At 42.4% G+C, this 15822-nt stretch overlaps 1 protein-coding gene across 8 annotated transcripts in view; it reads right to left on the bottom strand.

Moving 5' to 3' along the window:
* TRIM44 (tripartite motif containing 44) overlaps positions 1-15822 on the bottom strand; it is a 111453-nt gene that overhangs the window by 71786 nt on the left and 23845 nt on the right. The gene's annotated exons all lie outside the window — the stretch shown is intronic.

Raw genomic sequence — 15822 nt, 5'->3', positions numbered from 1 at the left:
TATATACATAATTAAACACATAAAACCCTGAATTAAGAGCTTGTACTTGGAAACACTACTATTCAATGGGTTTGACATGAACTGGAAGTCATTAACTCCTCATTAGCTATAAAACCAAGGTTTTATTTACTTTTTATTATAGGAGATTATAAAAACAACAAGCATACTAGCTAGAAAGCATGATGGCTTAAGAAAGATTTGTTCCAGAAAAGTGTTGCTGAGATGAACTGAGAAAGATGGAACAGGGTCAGGAACAGGAAGCTACACAAAAGCAACACATCTGAGTCTATCCTGATTGAAGCTTCCAGAAATACTTGCTCTATTAGTCAAATCTCCTGCAAATAACTTTAAAGCAGCCCATTCCAAAAAGAAAAAAAGGTTTCAGTGGAACTTTTTCAATGCTGTAATCTGTCCTCACTCCCAAAACACAGTACCCTCTCAGTATGCCAGTGTCCACGGAAAGTACCAGGTAGGGAATCTCAAAATTAAGGCTGCCAGTATAGCCTGTGGATTATTCTGGCATTTTTGCCTCAAGAGAGCTCCTTGCAAACCTCTGCCAAGCTCCAGTGAGGGCAGACAAGGGAAGAGCTTCATCAGCAGGCAGGACAGAGTCCTTTTCAGTGGATGCCTGGATCTCCCATCTCCTGTGTCTTTTGTGTATGAGGGGAATAACCAATATTTATGAAAAAAACAACTGTCCATTCCTAAGGCTTGGAAAGTTATCTAACAGAAGCTTCCCTTGTGGCTCAGACAGTAAAGAATCTGCCTGCAATGTAGGAGACCCGTGTTCAATCTCTGGGTTGGGAAGATTCCCTGCAGAAGGGAATGGCTACCCACTCTAGTACTCATGCCTGGAGAATTTCATGGACAGAGGGGCCTGGCAGGCTACAGTCCATGATGTGGCAAAGAGCTGGACACGACTGAGTGACTAACACTTTCACTACACTTTTAGAAGCATAGCAGATAAGAACTATGAAAAAAAAAAAAAAACAACTCAAAACTATGAACCACATTCTACTACCAACGTTCTGAGAGATGACAGAAATTTTCCTGACAATGGTTAGAAGCCTGGATTGCTTGGATTTCACAATGGGTTATTGAGAAGAATAGTGAAAAGGTTATTAAAATGAACATTTAATCTCCTCCCAAACCATTTTTCTCATCATTGGAAGCCTCTAGACAAAAGTAGTCGTTAGTGTCTTCTTTACCTTCTTTCCTCACTTTGTTAAGAGTACCATGGGATCGCTACCTCAGCTAGCACTTAGTTATTTCAAGTATCCACTCAATGAAGTAATAATGATATTTACTGTTCCAGTTATTATTTGTATTATAAAGACTAGAATAAACATGGCTTCCCTGGTGGCTCAGTGGTAAAGAATCTGCCTGCCAATGTAGGAGATGCAGGTTCGATTCCTGGGTTGAGACCATCTCCTGGAGAAGGAAATTGCAACCCACTCCAGGATTGGCTGGGTTGCAATCCTTGAAAATTCTGTGGATAGAGGAGACTGGCAGGCTACAGTTTGCAGGGTTGCAGAGTCGGATATAACTGAGTGACTAACACACACCAGGATTCTTGCTTGGGAAATTCCATGCACAGAAGAGCTTGGCGGGCATGAGGTCACAGTCAGATGCAACTTGGCAACTAACCAACAACAGCAAAAAAAACACATCAAAATGTCGGAGAGTGGTTACGTCTGAACGTGAACGTGAACATGAAGTCACTCAGTCGTGTCCGACTCTTTGTGACCCCATGGACTGTAGCCTACCAGGCTCCTCTGTCCATGGGATTTTCCAGGCAATAGTACTGGAGTGGATTGCCATTTCCTTCTCCAAGGGATCTTCCCAACCCAGGGATCGAACCCGGGTCTCCCGCATCGTAGACAGACGCTTTACCATCTGAGCCACCAGGTTATGTCTGAGTGCTGGAATAAAGAGTTCTTTTCTTTTCTTTTTTTTTACTTTTAAGTTCAAATTTTCTACAATAATGTGTAATAATTTTTCTTTAAGAGTAATTTTAAAAAAGAAATAAGGCTCAAAGAAAGTTAAGTCTTCAATAAGACATTAACAAATCAAACCCAAAAATGTATAAAAGGAATTATATACCATGACTTAGAGGGATTTACCCAGGTATGCAAGGCTGGTTCAACATTTGAAAATCAGTTCATCTAATCTATAATCAACAGGCTAAAGAAGAAAAATCACATGACCATATCAATAGATACAAAAAAAGCACTTGAAAAGATCTAATATCCATGTATGATAAAAACTCTCAGCAGACTAGAAATAGGGAAGAACTCTCTCAACTTCATAAAAAAGTGTACCAAAAAAATCTACAGTTAATGTCATACTGTGTGGTGAGAAATGGATTTTTCCAGCTAAGATCAAGAACAAGACAAGGACGTTTTATCTTACTTCTCCTTTTCAAAAGACAAAAGGAAATAAAAGGTTTACAGGTTGAGAAGGCAGAAATAAAGCAGCCTCTGTTCACAACTGACATGATTATTTATGCAGAAAATCTGAAAGAATCATCAAAAAAAAGTTCCCCAACTAATAGGCAGTTATAACAACGCTGCCAGACATAAAGCTAATATATAAAAGTCAATTAATTTCCTATCTATACCACCAATGAACGTGGAATTTGAATTTAAAAACACAATATCATTTAAATTAGCACCCCAAAAATGAAAGACTTAGGTATAAATCTAACAAAACATGTACAAAATCTGTATAAGGAAATCTATTCAGAGAAGGCAATGGCACCCCACTCCAGTACTCTCGCCTGGAAAATCCCATGGAAAGAGGAGCCTGGTGGGCTGCCGTCCATGGGGTCGCTAAGAGTCGGACACGACTGAGCGACTTCACTTTCACTTTTTACTTTCATGCATTGGAGAAGGAAATGGCAACCCACTCCAGTGTTCTTGCCTGGAGAATCCCAGGGACAGAGGAGCCTGTTGGGCTGCCGTCTAAGGGGTTGCACAGAGTCGGACACGACTGACACGACTTAGCAGCAGCAGCAGCAATTAGCTGATTCAGTGAGTGATCTGAAGTGTGAAGTCACTGACTTTTGAGAAATACCAGGCACATCAATGACATATAGACATCACCACAATACAGTGGAAAGATATCTGCTTTAAGACCTTGTGTAACTACAGCAACACAAACCCTCACTACACTGCTCTTATGGCAGAGTAGGAGACGGAGTTAGGAGCAAGGCCGGGTGACTCAGACGGCATGTCTAATGTTGGCCTGCTTTCTGTCACTGGACATTCTCTTGCCCCTTAATCTGTGACAAAGACAGGGTCTTATGAATCATAATAATGAAGATGTTAAGAGGGACCACGTGCAAGCAGTGTTCCAAGTGCCATCTCAGATGTGTTTCTGATTTAATCCTCAGGGAGGCGATAATACTTTCATTTTACGGGCAGGGGAAATTGAAGCCCCACTGACGAAGTCACTGGTCTGGTGTTACACAGCAGGTAAGCTATGGAGCAAAGATTCCCCGCAGGTCAGCCTGATCTAGGTCATCACACTGAAAACCACTCTATCTAGTAACCTCCTTCCTCTGAGAACTAGGATGAGACTACTGGAAAGCAACGTGACACAGAAGACAGCACTTGCGATGGGAAATCAGCGGCCGGGACGGCATTCAGGTCTGTCTTTAAGAACTAACCAGCTGCGTGACTTTGGATAAGTCAGGGAATCTCTCAGGGCCTCAGGCTCCTGAGCTATTAAAAGTGAAAAGCTAAACTCAGTCTCCCTTTTATCTCTAAAATGATAGAGCTGCACAAATGTTACACTCTTGGAACTAATTCACTAATCCAGATTTGCCTCTAATCATATTTGTTGCTAAAACAAGAGGGGGCATCAGAGGAGTAGGAATCTGACCTAGACGTTGTTAGCCTGATACAGTCAAATTGAGAAGTAAAGAGGAATGCAGAATAACCCTTTTCCTATGGCAAAGCTGCCCTCTCAAGAGATCATCCTCTCTCCTACCTTTAACCACCAAGCTTATTTAGAAAGTCACATAAAACTTGCTTCCGGGTCTCCTCCAGCAGTGACGACTCTACTGGTTGCTGACTCCCTCTGCTCTCACGACTGACCTCTCTGTACCATATGCCACTGCTGATAGCCCTCAGTCTTTAATTTCTCTTCTCCCATGGTTTCTGCGACCTGGACTTCCCTAGCTTTATGTTTATCAGCTTCATCCCCACAAACTACACATACTCTCCAGACGACTGTGACTGAGGAAACTACAAGGGTTCTTCAGCCTTGGCACAACTTACATCTCTTGTTGGTATTCGCTGTGGGGGGAAATGAACTGTGCATTGTAAAATATGAAGCAGCACCCTTGGCTCTGTGCAGTAGATGATACATTGCTCCCTATCCCCAATTAATGCAAACAAGAGTCTTCAGACGTTGTGAAATGTGCTCTGGAGGCAAAACTGCTTTCTCTCCATCACTTCCTCCTTATCAGTTTCATCTCATCTTTGCAGTTTAACTACCACCTCAATGGAGATGGCTCCAAAGCCTGGGTTTTCTCTCTACGTCTTCAGTCTCACAATTCCTTTTGATGTGTATCTCTACCTGGATACTTTCCTATTACTTAAAGCATCAAGCATCAAACGGAATCCTCGTCCTCCTCATCGTCACTGCTACCCTTTTGCGCACTTACATATTAGGCACTAATCTAAGCACTTTACATGCTGTTTCAATTAATCATCACAGTGATATCATGAGGTAGCAATTCTTATTATTCAGTTTTATAGATGAAGAAACTGAGGTTGAGTGGGGGTAAGAAACTGCCCAAATTCACACACGGAGCAGGTGGCAAATCTGGAGCTTGAACTCACATAGTTTGATTGCGTCTGTCTTCTAAACACAGCATTATTCTTTCATATCTTCCATTCAAACCCTGTCTGTTCCCTTCTCCCCATTAACAATATCAAAGTTTAGGCAGTCACCCAGGCTTTCAACTCTGGAGTCAGGTTTTATTTTTTCCACTAGATAACAGGTGGACTTAATATCTGGAGAAAAAAATTATGACATCTTTGCTTAGGGTCTGGCACATACTGGCAGTCAATACCTTCTGACCAAGTGTCAGAAGCCATCCCACACCTGTTTCTCCACCACAGGCTGGCTGAAGAAGCCTGCCACTACACAAAGGAATCCCCTTTCTTGCACCCTCTCCCATTACTCCCCACTAAATAACTATACCCACTCTCTAGACTCAAACACTCCATTTAAGCTCCACCTACCCCCATCCCCACCTAGACTCACCTACGTTAAACTAGCCCCACTCTCACTTGCACCACTGATTTTCTGAAACAAAATTCTAAGTCACAAAGGGCTTCTGAGTGATTTGAAGAAACGCTTTAGGATTCCAATCCTACCTCCAACCTGTTTTCAGCCAGCTTTTTCTCCTTTCTCATTTCCACTTGGCCCAGAATCCTTGGCTTTCTAAGTGAAAGAAAGTGAAAGTGAAGTCGCTCAGTCGTGTCTGACTCTTTGCGACCCCATGGACTGTAGCCTACCAGGCTCCTCCCTCCATGGGATTCTCCAGGCAAGAGTACTGGAGTAGGGTGCCATTTCCTTCTCCAGGGGATCTTCCTGACCCAGGGATCGAACCCTGGTCTCCTGCATTCCAGGCAGACACTTTAACCTCTGAGCCTCCAGGGAAGCCCAATCTTGACCTCAAATCCCACCTTAACCCTTTCAGACTTGGTAACTACATATGTCCTTCAAGCTCTCCTTCTTGGGTGTCTAGACCTTAGATTTGCCTTACATAGTCTTCAGCTAGGCTTGTGTCTTTGACTTGCAGAATCACATTCTCATGGATAGGAGCCCCATATTTCAGCTAGAATACTCCAGCCTTCCTCTATTTCTGCTAGAGTGCTTCTTCCTGAGATTATAAATTTGGGTACTTGAGCCTAAGTACTCTATTGTTCTTTATCAGCTTCACGTATAAGACCCGGCAATAGGCTTCTTCTGAATATTCTCCCTTTCGTGGTTTTTCCTGAACATACATAAACACACATGTACATGAGCGCACACATACACAGAATGTTAGAGACTCAGGACTATGTTTTCTAGAGGCTTGGTGCTGGAAAGATCCTAATAAACACCCGAATCTGCTAATCAGCTGTGACGGGGACAGCAACTGTGAGCTCTAGTCACCTGTGAGACAGTTACCGCAGCCCGACAAGCAGCCTGACATGAGAGACAGAGAGCTAACCACTGCAGTTACAGCGTCAGTGCAAGTACTCTCTCCTCCCAGGACTGCTTGCTCATGCTGTCGGCTGCTGTGAATTTCGTGCCACGAGAACTTGACATGGAACCTGGTGTCATGGCACTGAACTGGATGCACCAGAGAACAATTCAAGAGGGATGCTGGGCTCTCTCTCAATGATACTGCTCCTTGCTCTTAAGATGCTTCTCTCTGCCTGACTCCAGGGTGGCAACAGAGAAAGCAATCATGAGCTTCTGAGCAATGCTTGGCTTGAGTGGACAGAAAAAAATTCTGGGTGCCCCCTGTAGAAATGTGAAAGTAGAAGAATGGGTCCCCAGAGACCTGTAACAAACATGAATACGAGTGAGAGCATCTACTCCGCCTTGTTTTTAGCCTTATTTCTACCTTAACATATACAGAAACCAGACAGATGGCTTCTGCCTCAGGAGTCATTGTTTAGGAAGTGGGAGGTAGGAACTGACCCTGAAAGTTTCAGGAGCAACTAAACAGAAATTATACTATTTTTAAACCTCTTAGACTTAAATATACAAAGAAAGTCTATTTTATCTGTTGAAGATGAAAGCAATTTCAAAACAAGACCCACCCATCACCTCCATTCTGGTTCTCTACCCAAACATCTTTCCTGCAAAGACATGCATGGCTATCTGCATACCATAGAGACCACCAAACCAACACAACCCGAGCTACCAGGAATCCTCAGGAAAGGACACTGAGATGCAGGGATCATGTTTTCTGGGCCTTCTTTGCTACAGAGGGTCAGAATGGTAAAGCTGGTGGAGTCTGTGGGGATAGAGACAGCTTTTAGTGTTGACCCTGCTAACTCTGTGCTTCTGAAGCTCAGAAAGGGGTAAGTTTTTTCATTTGTAAAATAGGGCTAGTAATATGGCTCTCATAGACATTTCTGTGACGTTTATACAAAATAATACATGGGAAGAACTTAGTACTTTCTGGGAACCCAGACGTATCAGTAGAACTGTTCTGCTGGCCCAGGTAACAGTAACTGTGATCATTTAGGGGCTTCCTGCATAGCTCAAATGGTAAAGAATCCCCTTGCAATGTCAGAGACCTGCATTCAATCCCTGGGTTGGGAAGATCCCCTGGAAAAGGGCATGGAACCCACTCCTGTATTCTTGCCTGGAGAATCCTATGGACAGAGGAGCCTGGTGGCAACATTTATCGTGGGTTTTTCCTTTGGTACCCACTGAGCTCTCACAGATACACAGCTCCAGTCAGTTCTCCCAGAGAAAGAGAGCCCACACCCTTGGGAGTAGATTCTAATTTCCCAAAGGAACCCAGGAAGGACTTCCTCACAGACCCTAAGCACTGAAGAGGACGGAGTCAAGCCAGAGGTTCCTTGCCTCAGTTTCAGGAGATGGTCAAATTGTCACGGAGCCTTTTCTAGTTTGATAAGATTAGATACAATCTACTTCCATGACATAGACGCAAAGCACAGAAAGCACATGAAGGACAGGTCATACTCCGCTCCTCAGCACCTACACAGAGTCTGAAGGAAGAGTCAGCTCCTCAACGTCACAGCTTGCCTCTATCATATTTGCTCTCTTTGGCTGACTGAAACCCTACTACACCTCCTCAAGGAGCTAACAATCTGCTAACCTAAGAACCACAGGCCCTGTTAAATAACTACAGTTTCGAAAATTCTTTTCGGGCCGCCAAAAGCCACGAAACAAATCTTCCTCCATTATTTCTTATCTGCCTCTCAAAAGTTTCTGTTTTCAGGGTACTCATTAATAAAAAGATAGTTATGATTAGTCTCAGTTCAGTTCAGTCAGTCAGTCGTGTCCAGCTCTTTGGACCCTATGGACTGTAGCATGCCAGGCCTCCCTGTTCATCACCAACTGAGTTTACTCAAACATCACCAATGGAGTTTACTCAAACTCATGTCCATTGAGTCGGTGATGTCATCCAACCATCTCATCCTCTGTCGTCCCCTTCTCCTCTTGCCCTCAATCTTTCCCAACATCAGGGTCTTTTCAAATGAGTCAGCTCTTTGCATCAGGTGGCCAAAGTATTAGAGTTTCAGCTTCAACATCAGTCCTTCCAATGAACATTCAGGATTAATTTCCTTTAGGATGGACTGGTTGGATCTCTTTGCAGTCCAAGGGACTCTCAAGAGTCTTCTCCAACACCACAGTTCAAAAGCATCAACTGTTTGGCACTCAGCTTTCTTCACAGTCCAACTCTCACATCCATACATGACCACAGGAAAAACCATAGCCTTGACTAGACGGACCTTTGTTGGCAAAGCAATGTCTCTGCTTTTGAATATGCTATCTAGGTTGGTCATAACTTTCCTTCCAAGGAGTAAGCATCTTTTTATTTCATGGCTGCAGTCACCATCTGCAGTGATTTTGGAGCCCCCCAAAATAAAGTCTGCCACTGTTTCCACTATTTCTCCAACATTTTGCCAAAAAGCGATGGGACCGCATGCCATGATCTTTGTTTTCTGAATGTTGAGCTTTAAGCCAACTTTTTCCCTCTCCTCTTTCACTTTGATCAAGAGGCTCTTTAGTTCTTCTTTGCTTTCTGCCATAAGGGTGGTGTCATCTGCATATCTGAGGTTATTGATATTTCTCCCAGCAATCTTGATTCCAGCTTGTGCTTCTTCCAGCCCAGTGTTTCTCATGATGTACTCTGCATGTAAGTTAAATAAACATGGTGACAATATACAGCCTTGATGTACTCCTTTTCCTATTTGGAACCAGTCTGTTGTCCCATGTCCCATTCTAACTGCTGCTTCTTGACCTGCATACAGATTTCTCAAGAAGCAGGTCAGGTGGTCTGGTATTCCCTTCTCTTTCAGAATTTTCCACAGTTTATTGTGATCCACACAGTCAAGGGCTTTGGCATAGTCAATAAAGCAGAAATAAATGTTTTCCTGGAACTTGGTTTTTCGATGTTCCAGTAAATGCTGGCAATTTGATTTCTGGTTGCTCTGCCTTTTCTAAAACCAGCTTGAACATCTGGAAGTTCATGGTTCATGTATTGCTGAAGCCTGGCTTGGAGAATTTTGAGCATTACTTTACTAGCATGTGAGATGAGTGCAATTGTGCAGTAGTTTGAGCATTCTTTGGCATTGCCTTTCTTTGGGATTGGAATGAAAACTGACCTTTTCCAGTCCTTTGGGCACTGCCGAGTTTTCCAAATTTGCTGGCATATTGAGTGCAGCACTTTCACAGCATCATATTTTAGGATTTGAAAGAGCTCAACTGGAATTCCATCACCTCCACTAGCTTTGTTCGTAGTGATGCTTTTTAAGGCCCACTTGACTTCACATTCCAGGATGTCTGGCTCTAGGTCAGTGATCACACCATTGTGATTATCTGGGTCATGAAGATCTTTTTTGTACAGTTCTTCTGTGTATGCTTGCCATCTCTTCTTAATATCCTCTGCTTCTGTTAGGTCCATACCATTTCTGTCCTTTATTGAGCCCATCTTTGCATGAAATATTCCCTTGGTATCTCTAATTTTCTTGAAGAGATCTCTAGTCTTTCCCATTCTATTGTTTTCCTCTATTTCTTTGCACTGATCACTGAGGAAGGCTTTCTTATCTCTCCTTGCTATTCTTTGGAACTCTGCATTCAAATGGGTATATCTTTCCTTTTCTCCTTTGCTTTTTGTTTCTCTTCTTTTCACAGCTATTTGTAAGGCCTCCTCAGACAGCCATTTTGCTTTGTTGCATTTCTTTTTCTTGGGGATGGTCTTGCTCCCTGTCTCCTGTACAATGTCACAAACACCCTCTTCCAAAAACACAAGAGAAGACTCTACACATGGACATCACAAGATGGTCAACACCGAAATCAGAATGATTATATTCCTTGCAGCCAAAGATGGAAAAGCTCTATACAGTGCAAAAACAAGACCGGCAGCTAACTGTGGCTCAGATCCTGAACTCCTTATTGCCAAATTCAGAGTTAAATTGAAGAAAGTAGGGAAAACCACTAGACCATTCAGATATGACCTAAATCGAATCCTTAATGATTATAGAGTAGAAGTGAGAAATAGATTTAAGGGATTAGATCTGATAGACAGAGTTCCTGATGAACTATGATTAGTTTCACTTTATAATTAAACTGAAGGTCAGTCAAATCAAATGAGGGAGGTAATTAAGTTCCAGTGCTTGAATAAAATCATCCTGTTCCAATGTCTGTGCTCTTTTGCCATAAAAGTAAAGGAAAGCATGGCATAGTTGATTTAACTTTTCCCCTAAAAGTCTGAACAAACTCAGACTGTATTTGTATACTATTCCCAACCCATCTTCTATAAGTAAAAAGTTAATGCTGCCGCCGCCGCTGCTGCTAAGTCTCTTCAGTCGTGTCCGACTCTGTTTGACCCCAAAGTCAGCAGCCCACCAGGCTCTGCCGTTCCTGGGATTCTCCAGGCAAGAACACTGGAGTGGGTTGCCATTTCCTTCTCCAATGCATGAAAGTGAAAACCTCCTATAATTAATACTAATTCTGTATAGCAATCACACAAAGGCAATTGATTGCCATCCCGAGCCCTTGGACAAGTCATTAAACCTCTTACATATTTGCTTCTTCAATTGTAAAATGGAGATTATAATGTGTATTTAATCAGATTGACTTGGGAATTAAGGTGATATCATAGAATCTGTTTCACCTACTAAAGAAGTAAAACAAAAGCCATTCAACCATGGGATGGTCATCAGCTAGATCGTGGGGTTGAATGGCAGTTCTCCACATAACTACAGAGACTCAGAGACTTGATGGATTTTGCCCTTTGCCTAAATGCAAGTCTCAACCAGGGGAGAGGCCAGTTTTCAAATTTTACATTCAAGTATACATACAAGCATCTATGGGGCTTCCTCACTGGCTCAGCAGTAAAGAATCTGCCTGCAATGCCGGAGATGCAGGTTCGATCCCTGGGTGAACTAAAAGGAAAAGGGGAGGGAGGGGGACAGGAAAGGAAGAGGCCCTTAAATAAAACTCTGGGTGGTTTTTTATCACTATTATCACAGTAAAGTTTTATATCTAGATACCCAGGCTCCTAAATTAAATGTCAAATACAATCCTGCACTGGAAACGTGAAGTGTGGCTGCTGTGGGGGAGTCATGACAGCTCCATTGCCTGCTTCTCGTTGGCCACGTGCCTTTTAAGCTCTGGCAGAGAGTATATTATCAAGGGTCCTGTCAGTGCAGAGGAGCTGGAGCAGTGGGGAGAAGGACATCACGAAGTGTTAATTTTATTAAGCCATTTAAAGCTCAATCCCTTTGATTTCCAACAATGCTCCAGCCCACCAGGCGGCTCAGAGACCACGTCCACCTAGTTTTAAAATACCTGGAGTCAATTTGTACGGTGCTTCAGTTAGGAGCTCGGGTGCTCCGTGAGAAAGAGAACAGTCAAAAGGTAAAGCAGAAGGGGAAGGGGAAGTAGGAAGGGAACCCGTATGTCAGTGGTATTTACTTTAAAGTGGGGTATATTTCCTAGTATGTCTCAAATGCCACACTTGATTTCTTTTGTGGCTCTTAATTTCCTTATTTTTATTTTAATTTGGCACCAGATAGTTATGCTAACTAGAGTTTGCTTCATAACAATAAACATAATTGCTTCTGTGCATTGATTTCTTATTTCTACTGGGAATCTATGGACAAACAGTCGCATACTCTCCAGGCAGATATGTTTGCCTCGACTTGAATGGGCAATAGACACGGAGTCAACAACCAGCAAGGTCGCCCTGCAAAGCCCAGAGTCAGCCAGCCAGGCAACAACACCTAGGGGTCTCAACTCAATTTATTTAACTCAATTTATTTGCATGTCATTATCACTCCAAGAGGTAGCAATGGCCCTTTGAAACCCACAATCTGTAAGTGTCACTAATCCCGGGAAGTGTTAATTGCTATAAGTGCAGAATCCAGTTAGTTATAGAACAGGTGGCTTATTTTTCTCCACCAGTATCAGAAGGTCTCCTAAACTCTTGGAGGGGTTGAGGGAGGAATCTACACCCACCATGAACCCTTGCCTTTCTGCTGGAAACAGTCATGGTTCTCAGACTAGGAGACAGCTAACAGCAGCCACCATTTACAGGATATTGTCCTGTGCGTTTTAAATGTATTACCTCATTTAATTTTCCTAACAACCCTATGAAGTATGTACTATTATCCTCTATTTTGCAGTTGAAAAAAACAAAACAAAAAAACCCCCTGAGAAATGGGGAGGTTAAACACAGGATCTGCTCAAGACTGCAGTTATCAGGGCATCTGTCCCAGGGAGCTTTTAGTAACTATAAAGTGCTGCCTCCCCTAACAGAGGCTAACGTTAGACCTCTGACCTTCACTCCTGCTGGAAGAGGAAAGGGGAAAGAAAAAGACTATTCACCGATGACATTTCAAGGGAAGGGCTGAAAAAAAAGTGACTCAGACAATAATCTCTCAAGAGCTTTACTGAGATAGAATTCACATGTCATATAATTCAGTGCTTTTTAGTACATTCACAGAATTGTGTGATCATTACCACAATCAATTTTAGAACATTAGCAATCACTGTCTCCCCATTCCTCCATCTCCCTCAGCCCCAAGCAACAAGTCTATTTTTCTTCTCTAAAAATGTGCCTATTCTGGACATTTCATATAAATGGAATCATGCAATCGTGCAATATTTGGCCTTTTGTGAATGACTTTCACTCACATGTTTCCAAGGATTATCCTTGTTGCAGCATATGTCAGGACTTGATTTCTTTTTACTGCCAAATAGTACTCCACTGTATGGATATACCACATTTCACTCACCCATGCATTGGTTGGGTTGTTTTCACATTCTGGACAGTGTGAATAATGTTGCTATGAACACTGGTGTGCAGTTTTGGTGTGGATGTATGTTTTCATCTCTCTTGGGTTTATATCCTAGAATGGAATTGCTGGATAACACAGCAACTCTTAAGTTTAAACTTTTGAGTAATTGCCAGATCATTTTCCAAAGTGACTATACCATTTTATATCCCCCTAGAAAGCTCAGTTGGTGAAGAATCCACCTGCAATGCAGGAGACTCTCGTTCGACTTCTGGGTCGGGAAGATCCACTGGAGAAGGGATAGGCTACCCACTCCAGTATTCTTGGGCTTCCTTTGTGGCTCAGCTGGTAAAGAATCTGCCTGCAATGCGGAAGGACCTGGGTTCCATCCCTGGGTTGGGAAGAGCCCCTGGAGAAGGGAAAGGCTACCCACTCCAGTATTCTGGCCTGGAGAATTCCATGGACTGTATAGTCCATGGGGTCGCAAAGAGTCGGACACAACTGAGCGACTTTCACTTTCAAGAAAGTTATGAGGATTCTAATTTTTCCACATCCTTGTCAAATGGACAAAACTTCTCTTTATTGGAAAACTACAGAGCTGTAGTCCTAAAAGCTGTCAACTTTCTCTCACTCTGCTGTAACTGCCTGGGTGACCTTGGACAAGAACCTTTATTCCCCTGGCACCTCAGTGTTCTCATCTACAGAGTGGAGGGACTGGAGCCAATGGCCTTGGACATCCCACTGTGCTCTGCATTTATTCATTCAGTCCCATGATGGGAGACACCCTGACAGTAGTGAGACAGATAATGCGAAACAGGTAGCTTGGAGCTGACTACACAACTGTGTATCTGACTTTGCACTAACTCAGTTTCCATTGTGCCTGAATAATCTTAGACTGTGACTATCATGCTTGCGTCAAAAAAACAAATAAACTCACAGAATCTGCTTACACTATTAGGGAGAAAACAGAAATGCCTTATTAGGTAAAGTTTCCATTTGGCAATAAAGGCAGACTGGCATTCAGGACTTGAGCTTTTGAAACTGGGGTTCAAAGACAGAAGTGAATTCAAATGATAAAATATATGTATTTATAAGGAATAATGTCAGGAGATAAAAGCAGGATACAAACTATGTATGTATGTGTGTGTGTATACAGTGATATAGTTTTACATATATATAAACACACACACACAAAGAATTCTAACAGGTATATATACCATTGTCTCTTAAACGGTGCTGTGGGCAACCCTCTGCTGAAGTTGGGCTGAAGGTCCCTGCCTGGTTCGGAGTCAGCCCTCCACATACGGGAGCCCTCCATACCCACCGTTCTGGGTTCTGTGTGCACAAATCCAACCAACTGCAGACTGTGTAGAACTATAGTATTTACTACTGAAAAAAAAATCCTTAAATAAGTGGAACCTCGCAGTTCGAATCATGTTGTTCAGAGGTCAATTGTATATAGAATAATAGGACTATTCTGTCTAAAAGGCCAAGCACCACAATATTAACCAGCTTTTTCACTGGTATGTTTCAAAGTTGACGGTATGCATCAGGCTGCATACTAGAAAAGCAGAACTGTGAACTACCAAATTAGATGTTCTGAGTGAGGCTCAAGAATCCTCAATTTTAGAAAAAAGTACTGAAAGCTTACAAACCACTGCAGGCAGCAGCAGATTGGCAGGCTTTTCCCCTTTTTCATTATAGTTGTCTGTACTTTCCATATTTTTCTACGAAGAACATGTATTACTTTTATAACCGGCGGATGAGAAAAGGGGAAACTGTTTTGTTTTTATAAAGGCAGGGAGTTGGTGAAAGATGGCAAAGAGCTTGCTTCTCTTTTTTTCACTGCCCCAGTGTCTACATGTGATGAAAAGAGGTCACATTTGCTTCTGGGTCATTTCTATGCCTCAGAGCCCAGACTGGACCTGAGAAAGCACTGGTATGTTTCCTAAAAGAAGGGTGAGAGGGAAAGAAGGTAAAAGAAGGGTGTGAGGGAAAAATAGTGAAGAGTCATATTGCTAGACAGGCTACGTGTATAAATATCAACTCATCCATGGGGTCAACAATAGTATGAGGTATGTAACATGAAACAGGATGAATCTGAAGTTAATTTTAAGCTCTATTCCCATCACTTACTAGCAAGCTACTTAACGCCTCTGAGTCTTAGATTGCATATCCATGAAACAGGGCAGATAATAATATTTCTTTTCATATGGTTGTTGTAATAGATAATGCATATCTATTATTATAGGGTTTCCCAGGTGGCTCAGTGGTAAAAGAATCCACCTACCAATGCAGGAGACATGGGTTCAATTCCTGGGTCTGGAAGCTCTTCTGGAGAAGGGAATGGCAACCCAGACCAGTATTCTTGCCTGGAAAATCCCATGGTTGTGGAGCCTGGTAGGCTATAGTTCATGGGGTCATAAAGAGCTGGACATGACTGAGCATGCACAAGAAGAAGAAAATCTATTACTATGTGCCAGGTACCATGCTCGTAGGGCTTGAGGATACAGAGATAAACACAATTCATGTCTTCCAAGATTACTATTTACAATTTTTTTATTTAAAGTGAAGAACTAGGTCAATAATTCTAATAACCCTCCAACCAAAGAAACACTTTTGAATGAACCAATTTAATAACTGGGGCATCTTAATTATTTGCTTCAGATGGTTGATTAAATACTGCCTCATTGAATACTTCTATCTTGTGGCAGGACAAGGACTGGCACAAGGCCTGGCTTGACCCAGGTGATAACAAGACACTAAGAATTCAAGTTCGGTTTGACTTCTATCCACTACCATTTGTACATGC

Source organism: Bos grunniens, chromosome 15, assembly GCF_055505025.1.
Source record: "Bos grunniens cultivar Pamir isolate PY7600 chromosome 15, Bosgru_T2T1.0, whole genome shotgun sequence".
Taxonomy (NCBI): Eukaryota; Metazoa; Chordata; class Mammalia; order Artiodactyla; family Bovidae; genus Bos; species Bos grunniens.
The sequence above is the reverse complement of the archived record's forward strand: the minus strand, read 5'-3'. Positions and strand labels throughout refer to the sequence as shown.